Here is a 21,962-nt window from a genome sequence, read left to right as displayed (position 1 = left end):
CAGAGCAGCAATAAAAAAGGAGGTTCAAAAAGACTAAGGAAACTCTAAGAGAACTCTGTGACAACATGAAGAGAAACAACATCTGCATCATAGGTGTTCCTGAAGGACACAAGAACAAACAAGGGATAGAGAACATGTTTGAGGAGGTCATAGCTGAAAACCTCACTAATTTTTTTTTAATTTTTTATAGGGACAGAGAGAGAGTCAGATAGAGGGATAGACAGGGACAGACAGACAGGAATGGAGAGAGATGAGAAGCATCAATCATCAGTTTTACGTTGCGACACCATAGTTGTTCATTGATTGCTTTCTCATATGTGCCATGACTGCGGGCCTTCAGCAGACTGAGTAACCCCCCGCTCGAGCCAGTGACCTTGGGTCCAAGCTGGTAAGCTTTTTGCTCAAACCAGATGAGCCCGCGCTCAAGCTGGCAACCTCGGGGTCTCGAACCTGGGTCCTTCTGCATCCCAGTCCAATGCTCTATCCACTGCGCCACTGCCTGGTCAGGCAAACCTCACTAATTTGATAAAGGAAAATATAACACAAGCTCAAAAAGCAAAGAGAGTCCCATTAAAGAGGAACCCAAGGAACCCTACACCAAGACACATTATAATTAAAATGCCAAAGTAAGAGATAAGAAAAAGAATACTAAAAGCCAAGAGAGAAAAGCAGTTAGGTATACAGAGGAGCCCCCATAAGGATGACATCTCACATCTCAACAGAAACACTTGAGGCCAGATAAGATTGGCAAGAAATATTCAAAGTGATGCACAACAAGAACCTAAAACCAAGACTAGTTTATCCAGCAAAGCTATCATTTAAAATTGAAGGAGAAATAAAAAGCTTTCCAGACAAAAAAAGACTAGAGAAATTCATTACAACCAAATCAGTACTGCAAGAAATGTTAAGGGGCCTGCTTTAAAAATAGCAAAGAAAAAAATTCTAAAAAATAGAGGATTGTTGATTTAAAGTATAAAATGGCAATAAATAAGTACATATCAATAATAACCTTCAATATAAATGGATTAAATGTTCCAATCAAAAGATATAGGGTAGCTGCATGGATAAGAGGACAGGACCTATATATATGCTGTCTGCAAGAGACACATCTCAGAACAAAAGATACACGAGACTGAAAGTGAAGGAATGGAAAAAAAGCGTTTCATGTAAATGGAAATGAAAAAAAAAAGCTAGGTAGCAATACTTATATCTGACAAAATAACCTTTAAAACAAAGGCTATAGTAAGGGATAAAGAAGGTCACTACATAATGATCAAGAGAACAATGCAACAGGAGAATATAACCATTGTAAATATCTATGCATCTAATATAGGAGCACCTAAATATATAAAGCAGATTTTGATGGACATAAAAGGTGAGAGCCACAGCAATACTGCAATAATAGGGCATTTTAATATCACACTAACATCAATGGGCAGATGCTCTAGACAGAAAATTAACAAAGAAACAACAGCCTTAAATCACACATTAGATCTACTGGATTTAATTGACATCTTCAGAACTTTTCACCCCAAAGAAGCACAATATACATTCTTTTCAAGTGCTCATGGTACATTCTCTAGGATAGACCACATGTTAGAACACAGAACAAATCTCAATAAATTTAATAAGATTGAAATCATATCAAGTATCTTCTCTGATCACAATGGCATAAAACTAGAAATCAACTACAATAGAAAAACTGAAAAACTCTCAAACACTTAGAGCATGCTATTAAATAATGAATGGGTTAACAATGAGATCAAGGAAGAAATAAAAATTTTTCTTGAAACAAATGAAAATGAACATACAACAACACAAAATTTATGGGACACAGCAAAAGCAGTCCTGAGAAGAAAGTTCAGAGCAAGCACTACAGACACACCTTAAGAAACAAAAAAAAAGTTCAAAAGAACAACTTAACCCTGAAGCTAAAAGACCTAGAAAAAAAAAACAACAAATAAAGTCCAGAAGAAGTAGAAGAAAAAATAATAATAAAAATCAGATTGGAAATCAATGACATAGAGGCTAAAAAAAGAACAATACAAAAGATCAAGAAAACCAAGAGCTGGTTCTTTGAAAAGGTAAACAAGATTGATGAACCTTTAAACAGACTCATCAAGGAAAAAAAAGAGGATTCAAATAAATAAAATTAGAAATGAAAATAGAGAAGTAACAACTGACACCGTAGAAATACAAAGGACTATAAGAAAATACTATGAAGATCTATATGCCAAAAAGTTGGACAGCTTAGGTGAAATGAATAAATTCCTAGAAACATACAATCTTCCAAAACTCAATCTGGAAGAATCAGAAAACCTAAACAGACCAATTACAACAAATGAAATTGAAATAGTTATCAAAAAAGTCCCAGACTGGATGGCTTCACAGGCAAATTTTACTAAATATTTAAAGAAGAACTAACACCTATCCTTCTCAAGCTATTTCAAAAAATTCAAGAGGAAGAAAGAGTTCCAAGCTCCTTTTATGAGCCAAGCATTATGCTCATTACAAAACCAGGTAAAGACACTGCAAAGAAAGAAAAATATAGACCAATATCCCTAATGAACATAGATGCTAAAATTCTCAACAAAATATTTGCAAACCAAATCTAGGAATACATTAAAAAAGTCATACTTCGTGATCAAGTGGGATTTATTTTGGGGAGTTAAGTCTGGTATAATATTCACAAATCAATTAATGTGATTCATCATATAAACAAAAGGAAGAAGAAAAATCACAAGATTATATCAATAGATGCAGAAAAAACATTTGATAAAATCCAGCACCCATTTATGATAAAAAAAAAACCTCTCAGCAAAGTGGAAATACAGGAAACATACCTTATCATAATAAAGGCCATCTATGACAAACCCACAGCCAAAATCATACTCAATGGGAAAAAAATAAAAGCAACCCCCTTAAGATCAGTAACAAGGCAGGGGTGCCCCCTTTCACCACTTTATTCAACATAGTTCTTCTGGAAGTCCTAGCCATAGCAATCAGACAAGAAGAAGAAATAAAAGCCATCCAAATTAAAGAAGAAGAAGTAAAACTATCATTATTTGCTGATGACATGTTACTGTACATAGAAAACCCTAAAGTCTCAGTCAAAAAAACTACTAGACTGATAAGTAAATTCAACAAGGTGACAGGATATAAAATTAATGTTTAGAAATCAGTGGCATTTCTATACACCAACAATAAACTGTCTGAAAAATAAATTAAGGAAACAATACCCTTTACTATTGCAACCAAAAAGATAAAGTTCCTAGGAGTAAATTTAACCAAGGAGGTAAAAGACTTGTACTTGGAAAATTATAAGACATTGATAAAAGAAATCAAGAAAGATACAAACAAGTGGAAGCATATACCATGTTCATGGATGGGAAGAATAAACATCATTAAACTGTCTATATCACCCAAAGCAATCTATAAATTCAATGCAATTCCTATTAAAATACCAATGACATACTTCAAAGATATAGAACAAATATTCCAAAAATTTAAATGGAACTAAAAAAGAACACGAATAGCCTCAGCAATTTTGAAAAAGAAAAATAAAGTGAGAGGTATCACACTTCCTGATATCAACTTATACTACAAGGCCATAGTAATAAAAACAGGTTGGTATTGGCATAAGAACAGGTATACAGATCAATGGAACAAAACAAAAAACCCAGAAATAAAATAAACCTACTCCTTTATGGTCAATTGGTATTTGACAAGGGTGGTAAGAGTAAAGACAGTCTCTTTAATATATGATGTTGGGAAAATTGGACAGATACATGGAAAAAAATGAAGCTTGTTTACAAACTTACACCATTCATAAAAATAAACTCAAGATGGATAAAAGACTTAAATGTAAGTCATCAAACCATAAATATCTTGGAAGAAAACATAGGCAGTCAACTCTTCGATATCTCTCATAACAATATTTTTGCTGATTTAGCTCCACAGGCAATTGAAATAAAGGACAAAATAAACAAATGGGACTATATCAAACTAAAATGCTTTTGCACAGCAAAAGACACTATTAAGAAAATAAAAAGACAACCCACAAAATTTTAGAACATGTAAGAGGATGGCTGAATATTTGAAAGCTGCCACAACACAAGTCTTTGGTGCAGATTTTGAAATGCAAAGTCCTACAGGGGCAGATCGCTGCCCTGTCAAACACTGATAAGATTGTTTAATAAAAGTTTCTGAACCTTTTAGCTATTTCCTGTATACCTGCAAGGTTTTAGTTAATTATCTTTCTCTGTTACTGAACCTATGCTCTGCTAACTTGCTTCCTGATTAAAGAAACAAATAAATATGATAAGACCGCAGAGATCTGGGCTCTTAGTTCAAAGGGTTGGGAGTGCCCTGTACCGGGGATGCAGAGAGACAGAGTCCCGCATGCGCCCAACTGGGATTCACCAGGGAGCAATGCTCTGCCAATCTGGGACATTGTTGCTTCGTTGCAACTGGTGCCATTCTAGTGCCTGAGGCAGAGGCCATGGAGCCATCCTCAGCACCAGGGCCAACTTTGCTCCAATAGAGCCTTGGCTGCGGGAGAGAAAGAGAGAGAGAAAGATAGAAAGGAAGGAGAGGGGGAAGGGTGGAGAAGCAGATGGGCACTTCTCCTGTGTGCCCTGGCTGGGAATCAAACCTGGGACTTTCACACGCCGGGCTGACACTGTACCACTGAGCCAGGGCTGTACCTCATTTTTCTTTATGTGTGTCTTGTGTGTTTTTTTCTTAAGTCCTGCAGTGCTTTTCTCTCATGCACACACATTGCAGAGCTGGTCTCTGCAATTGGCGCCCAATATGGGGCTCAAAATAAACGTGAGGCACGATTGGAGAAAGGATCGCCGAAGCACTATAAAAAAGGTAAGGAAATAACTGCTGGACCCTAAGGAAAAGTGGAGGCCTCAGTTCAGTCAATCGCCAGTAATTAGAAAGGATATCCTCAGGAAAATACAGGGTAACAATGGGAAACAGGGACAGTGTTATGAAATTCTGTCCCTATATCTGTCTCTTGAAACAGTTATTGAAGGCTGGCGGGGCTAAAGCCAGTGAAGCAAAACTGTTAGAATTACTACGAGTAATTGAAAAGGATTGTACTTGATTCCCTACTTTAGTAAGTCTAGATTTACATAACTGGGAAAAGGTAAAAAAAATAGTTGAAAAAATTATGTACTCAAAGTGTTTCGTTGCCGGTTACTATCTGGCCAATTTGGACCTTAGAAAAACCTTTCCAAACTGATGGCCATGATGATGATGGGGGAAATAAAGAATTTGAGGAGGCCAATAAGGAGGACAAAACACGTCTTCTTCCTTCCTTGCTTCCTCAAGAGCCTTTGGCTCCTCCCTATCCTCCATCTCCTCCCCCTGGACCTGGGAAGAATCATACTCCTTCCTTAATGAAAAATTATCTCCAGTAAGGATTTATGTTAAAAGACGTAGATAAGTATTAAAGCTACAATTTCCATTGTTATTGTACAATCCTGAATTTTTCTGATTTTCTTTAATGTTTTAGCTACCATCCTCTAAACTATCATTTTGTTTCTCCCCTATTCTTTGCCTTGAAATTAGCCCCAGACTAGGGGACCCTGGAGAACCTGACTACAGTACTACCTAAGTAGCTGCTGAGTGTGTATTTGCTCAGGGAAATTCTGCTAGTTCCATCCTCCAGTGCCCGTCACAAAACGCCCTGACTGAAATCAGTCAGACATCTTTCTGGTCTGGTTGCAATGCTGAAATCCCAGGTTCCACTCTTGTATGTCAAATTCTGGTTTCTGTCTAGTTTCTGACTAATATTGTAACAGAATGGGTAACACCATGCCCATTCCTAAGGATATCCCCCCCCTAGGGTGAATTCTGACTAATTAGTCGACCCATACTTATAAATCTATAAAATAATATCAATTGAAAATGGCCAAAATATGGCTCTTGTAAAGCCTGAATTAAATTCTTGCAAACAAAAATCGGAAATGCCGGCTCTAATATTGAACTAAATAAAAGTTTCATTCCTGCATTGTTGCTTTAAAATTGAAATATGTAACAAGCATGCATTTAAAATGAAATAGAATGGAATTTTGGATCCAAAACTTGTTTCTCTGGTTTGTACTCTGGGAGGTCTTGCCATGCTGATTGCTGTGCTCTGTGTTCTTTATCTTTGGAATTGGTGGCCAAGTAGCAACTCTGCTATTAGGATTAATCAAAGTTATTTATCTGTCATGCTCATGTCTCTATCCTATAATTGTCTTGTTTATATGTAAAACTACTCAGGTCTATGAAACAGGAGAAATCAATTTCAGTTTGAGGGCCCTAATCTGTCTCATCTGTCTGTCTGTCTGAAATTCTTACTAGTCTATGTGAAAAATAAATACGTTAATAATTCAAAGTGGGGGGAAAAAAATCTCACCTCCTTCCAGATAATAAGACGCAGAAAAGAAAAGAAGAACTGTTGTAGTTCTGAGAACAATAAGGAAATTAACATCTCTGGCTCTATCCTGAACTGTGAAAGTGGGAGGGGTCATGCCAGGACCTCAGTGTAGAGGAAAAGAAGGGCACTTTTAAAGTCCAAGCAGAGGCTCAGGAGGCCACCAAGAACAAATAAGGAATTTTGCCTCCTCTGTAACTATTAATAATACTATCAAATATGTTATTCCAAATGTTTTTTTTTTACCAAGTGCTCCAGAAAAGCATTTAATACTACTATTAGATTTAATTTAATTAATACCTTTTAAAGTTCTTAACAGAAAATACATTTGTTTTGCCTGGGTTTACAAAAGGTTCCTGTAATCTCTTATATCTTTTGAAAAGATAAGGTTGTTTGCTAATGAAATATAATCGGTCAATATAAAACAACTTCTAAACTGTAAGAATTTTTTTTTTTTTTTGTATTTTTCTGAAGCTGGAAACGGGGAGAGACAGTCAGACAGACTCCCGCATGTGCCTGACCGGGATCCACCAGGCCCGCCCACCAGGGGCGATGCTCTGCCCCTCCGGGGCGTCACTCTGCCGCGACCAGAGCCACTCTAGCGCCTGGGGCAGAGGCCAAGGAGCCATCCCCAGCGCCCGGGCCATCTTTGCTCCAATGGAGCCTCGGCTGCGGGAGGGGAAGAGAGAGATAGAGAGAAAGGGGGGGTGGAGAAGCAAATGGGCGCTTCTCCTATGTGCCCTGGCCGGGAATCGAACCCGGGTTCCCTGCACGCCAGGCCAACGCTCTACCGCTGAGCCAACCGGCCGGGGCTGTAAGAATTTTTTTATAAGTTTATTTAAGCTGTTTTTAGAAATCCTCAAAGTACACCTAAACATTAAGGTTTAAGAACCTAGGTTAAGGCAGGATAGGTAAATAAATAATAAATGGCTGGGTTTTAATTTTGGTCTTTTTCAATTAGAACTACTTAATAGCGAGTCTGAACAAAAAAAAAAAACCTTTGCTGGATAAATAAAAGCCTGAACTTGTTTCAGCTTCAAAAATGAGGGACCCTTTCTCCCTCCAGCCTGAATCTTGAGTATTCTTAGGTGACTAAATATCTCTGTGGATGTGTCAAGAGGGCATCCCTCACGATGTGTAGGTCACCTCATAGGGACTACCAAACTCAACTATAATTAAAAAGTTGACTCGTCTGGGGACACAGCGCTCCAAGTCCTCATGACTGTATTAGGCAGCCAGGAAGAGACACAGAGGGGTTGAGATGACTTGGGGGGTAAAATTCCCTTGGAGCTCAACTCACAAGCAACATGCTTAAACCCACTACACAATATCCTTAGAAATTTGTTCAGACTCTGCAAATATACAAAGAAAACTAAAATTAACATGGGAAATCATACATTTAAGGCTGACAAGCCCCAAGGGCACCAGCCCCCCATTAATAATTTTGCAGGTTAACTTGCAAATACCTACTGAGGTAAAAAAAGAAAAATATCAGCTTGAAGTGGCCAAAAAATAGGGACCTTGTCTTCCCTCCAAAGTGATATTTTTTCTGCATGCTCAATTAAAAAATTCCAGCTCTAAAGTTAATATTTTTAAAAAATGTAATGCAGACATTGATTGAAAATAAAAGCTTCTGGAAGAAGCACGGATAAATTCTTTGAAAAAAAGAATTTAAAGACTGCCTCTGAAGTAATGAAGACCTTTGAAGTTAATGAATGCTAACCATCATTCCCCTCCTTCTACAGCTTCTCCACTATTTATATACTATCTAAAATTTCTTAACCGGACTCCCTCTCCTCCTCCCTTCTTTCTTTCTCTTTTATCTTTGCCACACCTACTATCACTCTCTACTGACCTAAAGGAAGATAATCCAGAAATTCTAACAGCTCCCTTTTTTAAAAAGCTGGTTTCAAATAGAAAGGAACCAGCAATTGTGTATGTTACTTAGACTAAAATAAAATTAACATAAATAAAAATTTTTCCTAATTTTATCTGGGACCATGATGGGTGTACAAAGAAATTTTAAAATTTAACTATTGGGATATTTAATCCTAGCTATTCTGACCTATTCCAAATAGTATATTTACTAATTTCCAGAAGCTAAATGACAGAATTTAATTAGCTCAAACTTTTGCAGCAATGATGACCAGGTCATCCTGTTGTAACTATGAAAAGCCTAGACATATAGCTAAAGATTGTAAAACATCCAAATAAAAGTCTTTTTATTATAAAACACCAAGTCACCTTAAAATTATAAAAAGCTAAAATAAAATATATGTATGTATAATATTAAAAAAAGAAGTAAACATATAATTGTCCCAAGAAATATAGAAGGGCATTTTCCTTTCTTCTTACTAACAGTTTAGAGAAAAATAAAGTTACCATTACAAAAGGAACCACACTGTGCTGGTAGGAAAGGCAGAGATGCAGAAAGGGCTGCCCCATTGCCAAGAGCAAGAGGCAGCCCAGAGGGACCCTCACAACAGGGTGGGTTGCCTGGAGAGTCATGGGTCCTCAGCCATAGGACCAGAACCCCAACCTGGAGCCCTGGAGACTAGAGGAGGCATATGGACAGTATTTAGTTGAAAGAGGAGCTGGGTTACTGTTTGTGAGAAGGAGACAGAACTCTCAGACCCAGGCTCCATCTTAAAGGAACCGCGCAGAAAACCTCATTCACAGCCACTTACCTGGGGCTTTGAAAGTGGGGAATGCGGAGAAGACTGGAGTTGCAAGAGGAGAGTATCATCTCTGGGGCACAGGGAGAGACTGTGGGGGACAGCCACCCTGACTCCTGAACTGGGTCACTCCCCAAACCTAAAGTGGCCATTCTTCCTGGGAGAACCAAACCAGCAAAGGGAAGCAACTACCCCACAAACCAGAGGCTCTCCTGCTCCAGTCAGTGGAGAGAGACACTTAGAAGGAGGGGAAGCATCAGGGACACAGGTTTTTAGTTCTGAAGTCTGGGCTACATGGCCCCCCAACCTGCTGAGTACCTTCTGAAGGGTGAGAGAACCTGCCTGCAGCAGCAACCAAGGTACTTGGCCTGCGTGGTGAACGAGGGTAGAGCCGACCAAGGTAGCCCACACAGCAGTGGCAGTGAGGGGCAAAGCCCATAGAGGCCTCCTGCACATCCACAGGGGGTGAAACCCTGCAGAATGAGGCATCCTATGCACTGGCACGGGGCAGACCTCAGCGTGGCAATGCATCCCATGCACCCATGGGGAATGGAGTCTGGCAAGGGGTCCTGCAAGCCTGTGGAGGATGGAGCATGGAAAGAAAGCCTGTGTACCCACAGGGGGCAAAGCCCAGCTATGGGAGGAGTCCCTCACACCTGTGGAGCAGCCTGAGCTGGGGCTCACAAGCCCGCACTAATGCCCTAGTGCCCAAGAAGGTGGAGGCAGCAGGGGGTGGTAAGAAGACCACACTTCAGGAATAGGGAGGCCACACACACTGGCCAAGAGTAGATAAAAGCCAGACTAGGAGTGCAGCTGATATTTATAATGGCATCAAAGCCCAGGAGGCAGCCACAAATTCTGGATTGCCTGTAACTCCAAGAAGTTTGCTAAGGGCCAGTCAAAAGCAGTGACCCCCACTGGTCTGCAGCAGGTTCTGGCCAGGGAGGTCTAGGGCTGGCACATCCAGTCGCCAGATACAGAGAACATCAGCTCAGGACCTAACAACCCTAGTTAGAGTGGTATCTTTTTTTTTCTTTTTTTTTTTTTTGTATTTTTCTGAAGCTAGAAATGGGGAGAGACAGTCAGACAGACTCCCACATGTGCCTGACTGGGATCCACCTGGCACGCCCACCAGGGGGCGACGCTCTGCCCACCAGGGGGCAATGCTCTGCCCCTCTGGGGCATCGCTCCGTTGCAACCAGAGCTACTCTAGTGCCTGAGGCAGAGGCCGAGGAGCCATCCTCAGCGCCCGGGCCATCTTTGCTCCAATGGAGCCTCGGCTGTGGGAGGGGGAGAGAGAGGCAGAGAGGAAGGAGAGGGGAGAGGTGGAGAAGCAGATGGGCGCTTCTCCTGTGTGCCCTGGCCGGGAATCAAACCCGGGACTTCTGCACGCCAGGCCGACGATCTACCACTGAGCCAACCAGCCAGGGCTAGAGTGGTATCTTAAGGAAAGGCTCCTCACTCCTGATCCAGCTAAGGCATAAAAAATGCTGTCATAAACAGCAAAAAGAGCAGTAGCAGCAGACAAGTAGCCCACAGTGGATTACAAACAACTAAAAGCCAACCCAAAAAGATCTAGAAACAACACAACTGAAAGCTGGAGGCAGATAACACAAACCCTATACTCAGCTAACTGCACAGACAACACATCCAAAGGAGAAGTCTATACACAGACAAAATGGGAAGACAGAGAAATGCAATCCAAATGAACCAACAAGAGAAATCCCCAAAAAAGAACTGAATGAGATGTAAATTAGCAAGATAACGGATGCAGAGTTTAGAATAATGATTGTTAGGATGCTCAAGAATCTTAGAACAACAATAGATGGACAAAATGAGCACCTAAACAAAGAGATAGCAGGCATCAAAAAGGACACTGAAATCATAAAAAAGAATCAAACAGAAATGACAAACATAACATCAGAAAAGAAGACTATAATAGAAGGAATTAAATGTAGGCTGGATGTAGCAGAGAATTGAATCGGTGATTTAGAGGAAAAAATAAGTAAAAGCACAGAAGCAGAACAGCAAAAAGAAAAGAGAATCAAAAAGTCTGAGGAAACTCTAAGATAGCTCTGTGACAACATGAACAGAAAGAACATCCACATAATAGGGGTTCCTGAAGAAGAAGAGAAAGAACAAGGGATAGAAAACCTGATTGAAGAAATCACAGCTGAAAACTTTCCTAAATTGATGCAGGAAAAAGTCACACAAGTTCAAGAAGCACAGAGAATCCCATTAAAGAGGAACCCAAAGAGACCCACACCAAAATACATCATAATTAAAATACCAAAGCTAAGAGATAAAGAATACTAAAACCTGCAAGAGAAAAGCAGTCAATCACCTACAAAGGAACCTCCATAAGGATGACATCTGACTTTTCAACAGAGACACTTGAGGCCAGAAGGAAATGGCAAAAAATATTTAAAGAAATGCAGAACAAAAGCCTACAACCAAGACCTTTTTTTTTTTTATATTCAGCATGGCTATTATTTAAAATTGAAAGAGAAATAAAAAGTTTCCCAGACAAAAAAACAAAAACAAAAAAACTCAAGGAATTCATTACAACCAAGCCAATGCTGCAAGAAATGTTAAGGGGCCTGTTGTAACAGAACAAAGGGGGAAAAAATCTAGTACAAGAGCAAGGTAGATTTAAGGAATAAAATGGTAATAAACAACTACATATCAATAATAACCTTAAATGTAAATGGATTAAATGCTCCAATCAGAAGACTTAGGGTAGCTGCATGGATAAGAAAGCAGGACCTGTACATATGCTGTCTACAAGAGACCCAACTCAAAACAAAAGATACACATAAACTGAAAGTAAAGGGATAAAAAAATATATTTCATGCAAATGGTAATGAAAAAAAGGTGGGGTAGAAAACCTTATATCTGACCAAATAGACTTTTAAAAAAGGCTATAGTAAGAGATAAAGAAGATCACTATATAATGATAAAGAGAGCAATCGAACAGGAAGATATAACCATTATAAATATCTATGCACCTAATATAGGAGCATCTAAATATATAAAGCAGATTTTGATGGAAATAAAGGGCAAAATCAACAGCAATATTATAATTTTAGGGGATTTCAATACCCAACTAACATCACTTTGTAGATCCTCAAGAAAGAAAATTAACAAAGAAACAGCAGACTTAGACACACTAGATCAACTGCATTTAATAGATATCTTCAGAACCTTTCACTTTAAAGCAGCAGAATATACATTTTTTCCAAGTGCTTATGGTACATTCTCTAGGATAGATCACATGTTAGGACACAAAATGAGTCTCAATGAATTTAAGCAGATTGAAACCATATCAAACATCATCTATAATCAAAATGGCATGAAACTAAAAATCAACTATAATAGAAAAACTGAAAAACATTCAAACACTTGGAAACTAAATAGCATGTTATTAAATAATGAATAGGTTAACAATGAGATAAAAAATAAATAAAAAAATTCTTTGAAATAAATGAAAATGAACATACAACAACTCAAAATTTATGTGACACAGCAAAAGCAGTCCTGAGCGCGAAGTTTGTAGCATTACAAGCATATCTTAAGAAGCAAGAAAAAGCTCAAATAAACAATTTAACCCTGCATCTAAAAGAACTAGAAAAAGAATAGCAAGTAAAGTCCAGAGAAAGTAGAAGGAAGGAAATAATAAAGAACAAAGTGGAAATAAATGACATACAGGCTTAAAAAAAAAAATACAGAGGATCAATGAAACCAAGAGCTGGTTCTTTGAAAAGGTAAACAAGATTAATAAACCTTTAACCAAACTCACCAAAAAAAAGAGAGAAAGGACTCAAATAAATAAAATTAGAAATGAGAGTGGAAAAGTAACAACTGACACAGCAGATATACAAAGAATTGTAAGAAAATACTACAAAGAGCTATATGCAAAAAAATTAGACAACCTAGGTAAAATGGAAAAGTTTTTTGAAACATATAATCTTTCAAAAATCAGTCTGGAAGAATCAGAAAACCTAAACAGACTGATTACAACAAATAAGATCGAAAGAGTTATCACTCCCAACAAAGAAAAGCCTTGGGCCAGATGGCTTCATGGGCAAATTTTACCAAACATTCAAAGAAGAACTATCTCCTATTCTTCTCAAGCTATTTCAAAAAATTCAAGAAGAAGGAAGACTTCCAAACTCCTTTTATGAGACTAGCATAATTCTGATTCTAAAACCAGGGAAAGACAGTACAAAGAAAGAAAACTATAGGCCATTATCCCTGATGAATTTAGATGCTAAAATTCTCAACAAAATATTAACAAACTGGATACAGCAAATACATGAAAAAAATCATACACATTGATCAAGTGGGATTTATTCTGGGGAGGCAAGGTTGGTATAATATTCACAAATCAATCAATGTGATTCATCATATAAAAAAAAGAAAAAGAAAAATTACATGATAATATCAATAGATGCAGAAAATGCATTTGATAAAATCCAGCACCCATTCATGATCAAAACTCTCAGCAAAGTGGGAATGCGAGGAACATACCTCAACATAATAAAGGCCATCTATGATAAACCCACAACCAACATCATACTCAATGGGCAAAAATTAAAAGCAATCCCCTTAAGATCAGGAAGAAGTCAGGGTGCCCCCTTTCACCACTTTTATTCAACATAGTTCTGGAAGTCCTTAGCCACAGCAATCAGATGAGAAGAAGAAATAAAAGGCATCTAAATTGGAAAAGAAGAAGTTAAACTATCATTATTTGCTGATGATGTGATACTGTACACAGAAAACCCTAAAGTCTCAGTCAAAATACTACTGGGCATGATAAATAAATTCAGCAAGGTGGCAGGATATAATTTTAATATTCAGAAATCAGAGGCATTTTTATACAGCAACAATGAATTATCTGAAAGAGAAATTAAGAAAACAATCTCCTTCACTATTGCAACAAAATAAATAAAGTACCTAGGAGTAAATTTAACCAAGGAGGTTAAAGAATTGTACTTGGAAAATTATAAAAGATTGATAAAAGAAATAAAGGGAGGTACAAACAAGTGGAAGCAAAAAGCATGTTTGTGAATAGGAAGAATAAACATCATTAAAATGTCTATATTATCCAAAGCAATTTATAAATTCAATGAAATACCAATTAAAATACCAGTGGCATACTTCAAAGATATAGAACAAATATTCCAAAAATTTAAGTAAAACCAAAGAAGAACATGAATAGCTTGAGCAATTTTGCAAAAGAAAAATAAAGTGGATTCTATCACACTTCCTGATATCGAGTTATACTTCAAGGCCATTGTAGTCAAAACATCTTGGTACTGGCATAAGAACAGGCATATAGATCAATGGAACAGAACAGAGAACCCAGAAATAAATTCACACCTTTATGGCCAATTGATATTTGACAAAGGAGGTAAGAGCATACAATGGAGTAAAGATAGTCTCTTTAACAAATGGTGTTGGAAAATTGAACAGCTACCTGCAAAAAAATGAAACTAGACCACCAAGTTACACCATTCACAAAAATAAACTCAAAATGGATATAAGACTTAAATGTAAGTCATGAAACCATAAGCATTTTAGAAGAAAACATAGGCAGTAAGCTCTCCAACATCTCTTGTACCAATACTTTTGCTGATTTATCTCCACGGGCAAGTGAAATAAGGGACAGGATGAACAAATGGTACTATATCAAACAAAAAAGCTTTTGCACAACTAAAGACAATATGAACAAAATAAAAAGACAAACCACACAATGGGAGAACATATTGTCAATACATCTGATAAGGGGTTAATAACCAAAAGTTATAGAGAACTTGTAAAACTCAACATCAGGAAGATAAACAATCCAATCAAAAAATGGGCAAAAGAAATAAATAGACACTTTTCCAAAGAGGACATACAGATGGCCAATAAACATATGAAAAAATGTTCAACACCACTAATCATTAGAGAAATGCAAATTAAAACCACAATGAGATATTACCTCACACCAGTTAGAATGGCGCTCATTAACAAAACAACACATAATAAGTGCTGACGAGGATGTGGAGAAAAGGGAACCCTCTTGCACTGCTGGTGAGAATGCAGACTGGTGCAGCCACTGTGAAAAACAGTATGGAGATTCCTCAATAAATTAAAAATGGAACTGCCTTTTGACCCAGCCATTCTACTTTTAGAAATATATTCTAAGAATATCAAATTATTGATTCAAAAGAAGATATGCACCCTCATGTTTATTGCAGCATTGTTTATAATAGCCAAGATCTCGAAACAGCCCAAGTGTCCGTCAGTGGATGAGTAGATTAAAATGCTGTGGTACATATACACAATGGAATACTATGCAGCCATGAAAAAGAAGGAAATCTTACCTTTTGCGACAACATGGATGGACTTGGAAACTATTAGGTTAACTGAACTAAGCCAGGCAGAGAAGGAAAAATATCATATGACCTCACTCATTTGAGGAATCCAATGAACAATGTGAACTGAGAAACAGAATAGAGGCAGAGGTGGGATCAAAGGGACCAGAGGGAAAGCGGACAGAGGGAAAGGGGATGAGAGGATGGGGTCAGAGAAGGGAAAGAGATTGGTAAAATTATATATACATAACAGCATTACAGAGAGCAGAAAAGCAAATCCTGGAGGGAAGGGGGAAGGCGGAGAAGGGAGGGGCAAAGGGGATGTTGAAGGGAACACAGGGGTGGAGGGGATGTATTTGTTGGGACACTTGAATCTATGTAAACACAATAAATTAAAATCAATTTTAAAAAACTATGTTACATACAAAAACAAGAATTTTGAAACTGAAAATTTGTTACAAAACATTTCTATGCAACTTTAGGCCTTTCTCAGTATAGATATTTACCAATATCTTTTAAAATCTGATACACTTGTAGAAAAATTAAAACCATTATACTAAATTACTTCAAAAACATGTATAATACTATGTACAAGTCCTTGTAATTCTAGCTTTCCAGTAAAATAAATTTTTACAAGATCTTAAAACTATAAATTAAATAGTTTTTCCCAAATTTCCTGTGATTCCAAAGTCACATCATCTGTTACCAATGATTGCTATAAATTGCCAATATTTTTCAATAATAAAATCATATAATACCTATTTAAACATATCTATAAAATAACAAAAAATACTTATTTGCTTTCACCTATAAAGGTTACAAAATTAAACAATAATGTCCAAAAAATACAAAAAGTCCCACCTATTGTCTTAAACACTAAAAGCTCATTTGAATAATACTGAATTTTTCATAAATTTTACTCTAATCCAATTCATAACTAAAATACTTTATACCCTTTGTCTAGGACAGCCGTTCTCAACCTGTGGGTCGCGACCCCGGCGGGGATCGAACGACCAAAACACAGGGGTCGCCTAAAGCCATCAGAAATACATATTTTATTTAAAAATGTATTGTATAATAAATATGTATTTTCCTAAAGCCATCGAAATACATATTTTATTTAAAAATGTATTGTATAATAAATACGTATTTTCCGATGGCTTTAGGCGACCCCTGTGTTTTGGTTGTTCGATCCCCGCCGGGGTTGCGACCCACAGGTTGAGAACCGCTGGTCTAGGACAAGCTCTATGTCTCTACTTTTAATGAAATACTTAGAATATCTCACATTTAAAAACAGACTGCTAATTAACCCTAAAAACTTTTTTAAAAACTTATCTTTCAAAAACAAAACAGCTTAAAGAATTTCTAAGTTTAACTAAATATTGTCTCAATTAAGTTCCAAGTTTTTATTACTAAAATCAATTTATATAAAATTTAATTCAAAAACATAGAAATCATTATAAACCTATAAAATATTATAGTCAACAACTTAATTTCAATAACAAAAGGTTCCCTCACTAAGTAAAAACTATCTCTACTACAGCCATGTAATATAAATAAATAAATAAAAATAATGATAAACTCTTTTCTTTATAATATAGATACCCATTCGAGCATAATCCACACTATGACTACTACTGGGGAAATAACACATCATACTATGTATTTCTCATCTATTAAAATCCATCTTCATTCCTGGCTTCCCTGAAATAATTAAAACAAACAATGGCCCTTGCTATACATCTAACACATTCCAAATAGCTTTACAAAACTAAAATATAAAAAATAGTATAAATATTTCTTATAACCCAACAGGACAGGCCTATATAAAACATTTTCACCACACTTTAAAATTCTATCTTAACAAACAAAAAAGGGAGAGTCAGCAAGAGAGATTCACCCAAAAGAACAATTGTATAAGGCTTATTTTACTCTTAATTTTTTGAACATTTCCTCCTCTAAACTTATTGCAGCCAAAAGCCATTTTATATCAGCCAAGCAACGGCCTTAGCCTCTCATATTGTACTGGGATATATTAACTGGACCTGAATGGCAGAATCCAATCAAATTACTAATTTGGGGTTGAAGGTATGTTCCAATTTTGTCATCAGCAGATCCTCCATGAATACCGGTGAGAAAAGAGGGAATGTGAAGCCTCATCATGAATTGGCATCAGCCCCTAGAAAGCAACCTGCTTCCAGAGGTCCAGAAGCTGATAATAAAACCATCTCTGAAAATGAACCCAGAAAAGAGGGGGACACTAACCTATCCTATACACTCAGAGAGTGCCTGACATCACCTGGGACACTAAAACATCTCACCAGGTGTGCTAAAGAACTTTTACAAAATACAAACATGCTTGTAACCCCTGAAAACCTGTTTCTCTCTATACTTGCTATTTACCTTGTTACAATCGCCGAACCATCTTCCTCTCTGTTAATCTTTACAAAAACAAAAACGAGGACATGTAGGAGGATGTCTGGGTATTAGAAAGCTGCCCTGACACAAGTCTTTGGTGCAGACTTTGTAACGCCAAGTTCTACAGGGGCAGAACGCTGCCCCAGCATGACCTGATAAGATTGTTTAATGGAAGTTTCTGAACCTTTTAGCCATTGCCTGCATACCAGCAATGTTTTAGTTAATCATCCTTCTCTGTTACTGAGCCTATGCTCTGCTAACTTGTTTACTGATTAAAGAAACAAATAAATATGATAAAACTGCAGAGATCTGGGCTCTTAGTTCAAGCGGCTGAGAATCCCCTGTAACCCATCTTTTTTTAATATGTGTCTTGTATGGTTTTATCTTAAGTCCTGCAGCACTTTTTCTTGTGCACAACCATTGCAGAGCTGCAAGAACATATTCGCCAATACATCTGATAAAGTGTACCAGTATTTATCGAAAACTTCTAAAACTCAACACCAAGAGGGTAAACAATCCCATTTAAAAACGGGCAAAGGAAATGAATAGACACTTCTTCAAAGAGGACATACAGATGAGCTATAGGCACATCAAAAAATGTTCAACGTCACTAATCATTCAAGAAATGCAAATTAAAGCAACAGTGAGATACCATCTCACACCTGTCAGAATCACGCTCATTTACTAATCAACACACAGTAATTGCTGGCGAGGGTGTGGAGAAAAGGGAACCCTCCTGCACTGCTGATGAGAATGCAGACTGGTGCAGCCACTGTGGAACACAGTGTGGCATTGCCTCAAAAAATTAAAAATGGAACTGCCTTTTGACCCAGCCATCCCACTTTTAGGAATATATCCTAAGAATACCAAATCACTGATTCAAAAGGAGATATGCACCCTCATTTTTATTACAGCATTGTTTACGATAGCGAAGATCCGGAAACAGCTGAAGTGTCCATCTGTGGATGAGTGGATTAAAAAGCTGTGGTACATATACACAATGGAATTCTATGTGGCCATGAAATAGAAGGTAATTTTACCTTTTGCAGTGGCATGGATGGACCAGGAGATTATTATGCTAAGTGAAATAAGGCAGGCAGAGAAAGACAAATATTATATGATCTCACTTATATGTAGAATAGAATGAACAAAATGAACTGAAGAATGGAATAGAGGCAGAGGCGGGGTCACAAGGAGCAGAGGGTACAGCAGTCAGAGGGAAGGGGGATGAGGGGAAGGGATCACAGAAAGTGAAGGGATTAGTGAAATTATATATACATAACACATAGATACAGATAACAGGACAGCAAATCCCAGAGGGAAGGAGGGAGGCAATTAAGGGGAGGGAGGTAAAGGGGGTGTAAGGGGGACAAAGGGGTGGGGATGAGGGAGTTTTATGCAGTGGGACACTTGAATCAATGTTAACAATAAGTTAAAATTAATTTATAAAAAAGAATATTATATCTGAAATGAAGAACACACTGGAAAGAATCAACAGTAGGCTAGATGAAGCTGTGGGCCAAATAAATGATTTGGAAGATAAGGTAGCAGAAAACATCCAATTAAAGCAGCAAAAAGAAAAAGGGAATTTTAAAATATGAGGATATTTTAAGGAACCTCTGGGACATTATGAAGTATAACATCTGCATCATAAGTGTACCGGAAGGAAAAGAGAGAGAACAAGGAATTGAGAACCCAGGACAGCAAATCCTAGAGGGAAGGGGGGAGGGAGTGAAGGGGAGGGGGGCAAAGTGGGTATAAAAAGGGACACAGGGGTGGGGGTGAGGGAGTTATATGCAATGGGACACTTGAATCCATGTAAACACAATAAATTAAAAATTAATTTAAAAAAAGAAAGAAAAAGAAGAAATAATGACTAAACACTTTCCTAACCTGGTGAAGAAAAAAAGACACACAAGTCCAGGAAGCATAGAGAATTCCAAACAAGATGAACCTGAAGGGGTCCACACCAAGACATGTTATAATTAAAATGGCAAAAGTTAAAAACAGAGAATCTTAAGAGCTGCAAAAGAAAAGCAGTTTGTTACCTACAAGAGAGCTACCAAAAGACTGTCAGTTGATTTCTCAATAGAAACATTTCAGGCTACAAGGGATTGCCAAGAAATAGGCAAAGTGATGAAAAGCAAAAGGACCTACAACCAAGACTACTTTACCCAGCAAGGCTATTATTTAAAATTGAAGGAGAAATAAAGAGCTTCCTAAACATGAGAAAGCTAAAGAAGTTTATTACCACAAAATTGGTATTACAAGAAACATTTTTTTTAAATGAGAAGAGGGGAGATAGACTCCCACATGCACCCTGATTGAGATCTACCCAGTGACCCTTGTCTGGGGCAGATGCTTGAATCAACAGCAATTTTTAGCACCTGAGGCTGATGTACTCAGACCAACCAAGCTATCCTCAACACCCAGGGTGACACTCAAATCAATCAGACCACTGGCTGCGGGAGAGGAAGAGGGAGAGAAGGGGGAGAGAAAGGAGGAAAAAAGCAAAAGGTCATTTCTCCTGTGTGCCCTGACCAGGAATCAATCTTTGGGGCATCCATATGGTTGGTTGAAGTTCCATCCACTGAGAGAACTGGCCAGGGTCTATTATAAAAAAATTTTTAAGGGGACTTGTTTAAGAAGAAGAAACAGAAAATAAGAAGAACAGAAATATGAATAAAAAGATGGGAATAACTATGTAATTACCAGTAATCACTTGAAATGTAAATAGGTTAAATGCTCCAGTCAAAAGACATAATGAATGTTAGCTGAACTGATAAAAAAACAAAACATTATATATGTTGTCTACAAGAGATTCACCTCAGAATAAAAGATACATACAGACTGAAGGTAAAGGGATGAAAAAGATACTTAATAAAAATTAAAATAAAAATGTTTTTAAAGCTAGGGGCCTAACCAGGTGGTGGCTACAGTAGATAGACCATCAGACTGGGACACGGAGGACCCAGGTTTGAAACCCAACATCATAAGCTTGAGCATGGGTTCATCTAGCTTGAGCACAGGTTCACCAGCTTGAGCACGGGTCACTGGCTTGAGCATGGGATCATAGACACAACCCTAATTTTACAGGCTTGAGCCCAATTTTTCTGGCTTGAGCAAGGGGTCACTCTCTCTGCTGTAGCCCCCCCCCCCATCAGGGCACATATGAGAAAGCAATTAATGAACAACTAAGGAGCCACAACAAAGAATTGATGGTTCTCAGCTCTCTCCCTTCCTGTCTGTCTCTCCCTCTCTGTCCCTCTCTCTGTCTCTTTCATTAAAAAAGAAAAGAAAAGAAAAGCTCGGGTAACAGTACTTTTATCAGGCAAAATAGACATTAAAACAAAGGCTATATATAATAAGAGACAAAGAGGACATTTCATAATGATAAACTAGCAATCCAACAAGAAAATATAATCCTGGAAACACCTAGGCACTCAACATAGGAGCATCTAAATATATAAAGCAAATCTTAATGGATGTAAAGGAAAAGATCAACAGTAATATAGTCATAGTAGGGGATTTTAACACCCATTGACATCAATGGTTAGCTCTTTCAAACAGAAAATCAAAATCAACTAGATAACTGCATTCTTATATGACACACTAGACCAGATCAGTTTAATTGATATTTTCAGAGCACTTTATATTAAAGCAGCAGAATATACATGCTTTTCACGTGCACATGGAACATTTTCTAGGATAGAGTACATGGTAGACCACAAAACAAGTCTCATAAATTTAAGAAGATTGAAATTGTATCAAGGGTCTCCTCTGACCACAGTGGTATGCACTGATAATCAATTACCAAAAAAATACTGAAAAACATAAAGTTTAACTAACATGTTATTTAATAATGACTCATTTAACAATGAGAACAAGAAATAAATCAAAAGTGTCTTGAAACAAATGAAAATGGGAAATCGAAATTAATGGCAGACAGCAAAACCAATCCTAAGAGGGAAATTCATAGCATTACAGTACTATCTCAAGAAACAAGAAAAATTTCAAATAAACAAGCTAACTTTTCACTTAAAGGAACTAGAAAAAGAACAGCAGAGTCCAAAATCA

The sequence above is a fragment of the Saccopteryx bilineata genome, chromosome 11 (assembly GCF_036850765.1).
Source record: "Saccopteryx bilineata isolate mSacBil1 chromosome 11, mSacBil1_pri_phased_curated, whole genome shotgun sequence".
Classification (NCBI taxonomy): Eukaryota; Metazoa; Chordata; class Mammalia; order Chiroptera; family Emballonuridae; genus Saccopteryx; species Saccopteryx bilineata.
This window is presented reverse-complemented; position numbering follows the sequence as displayed.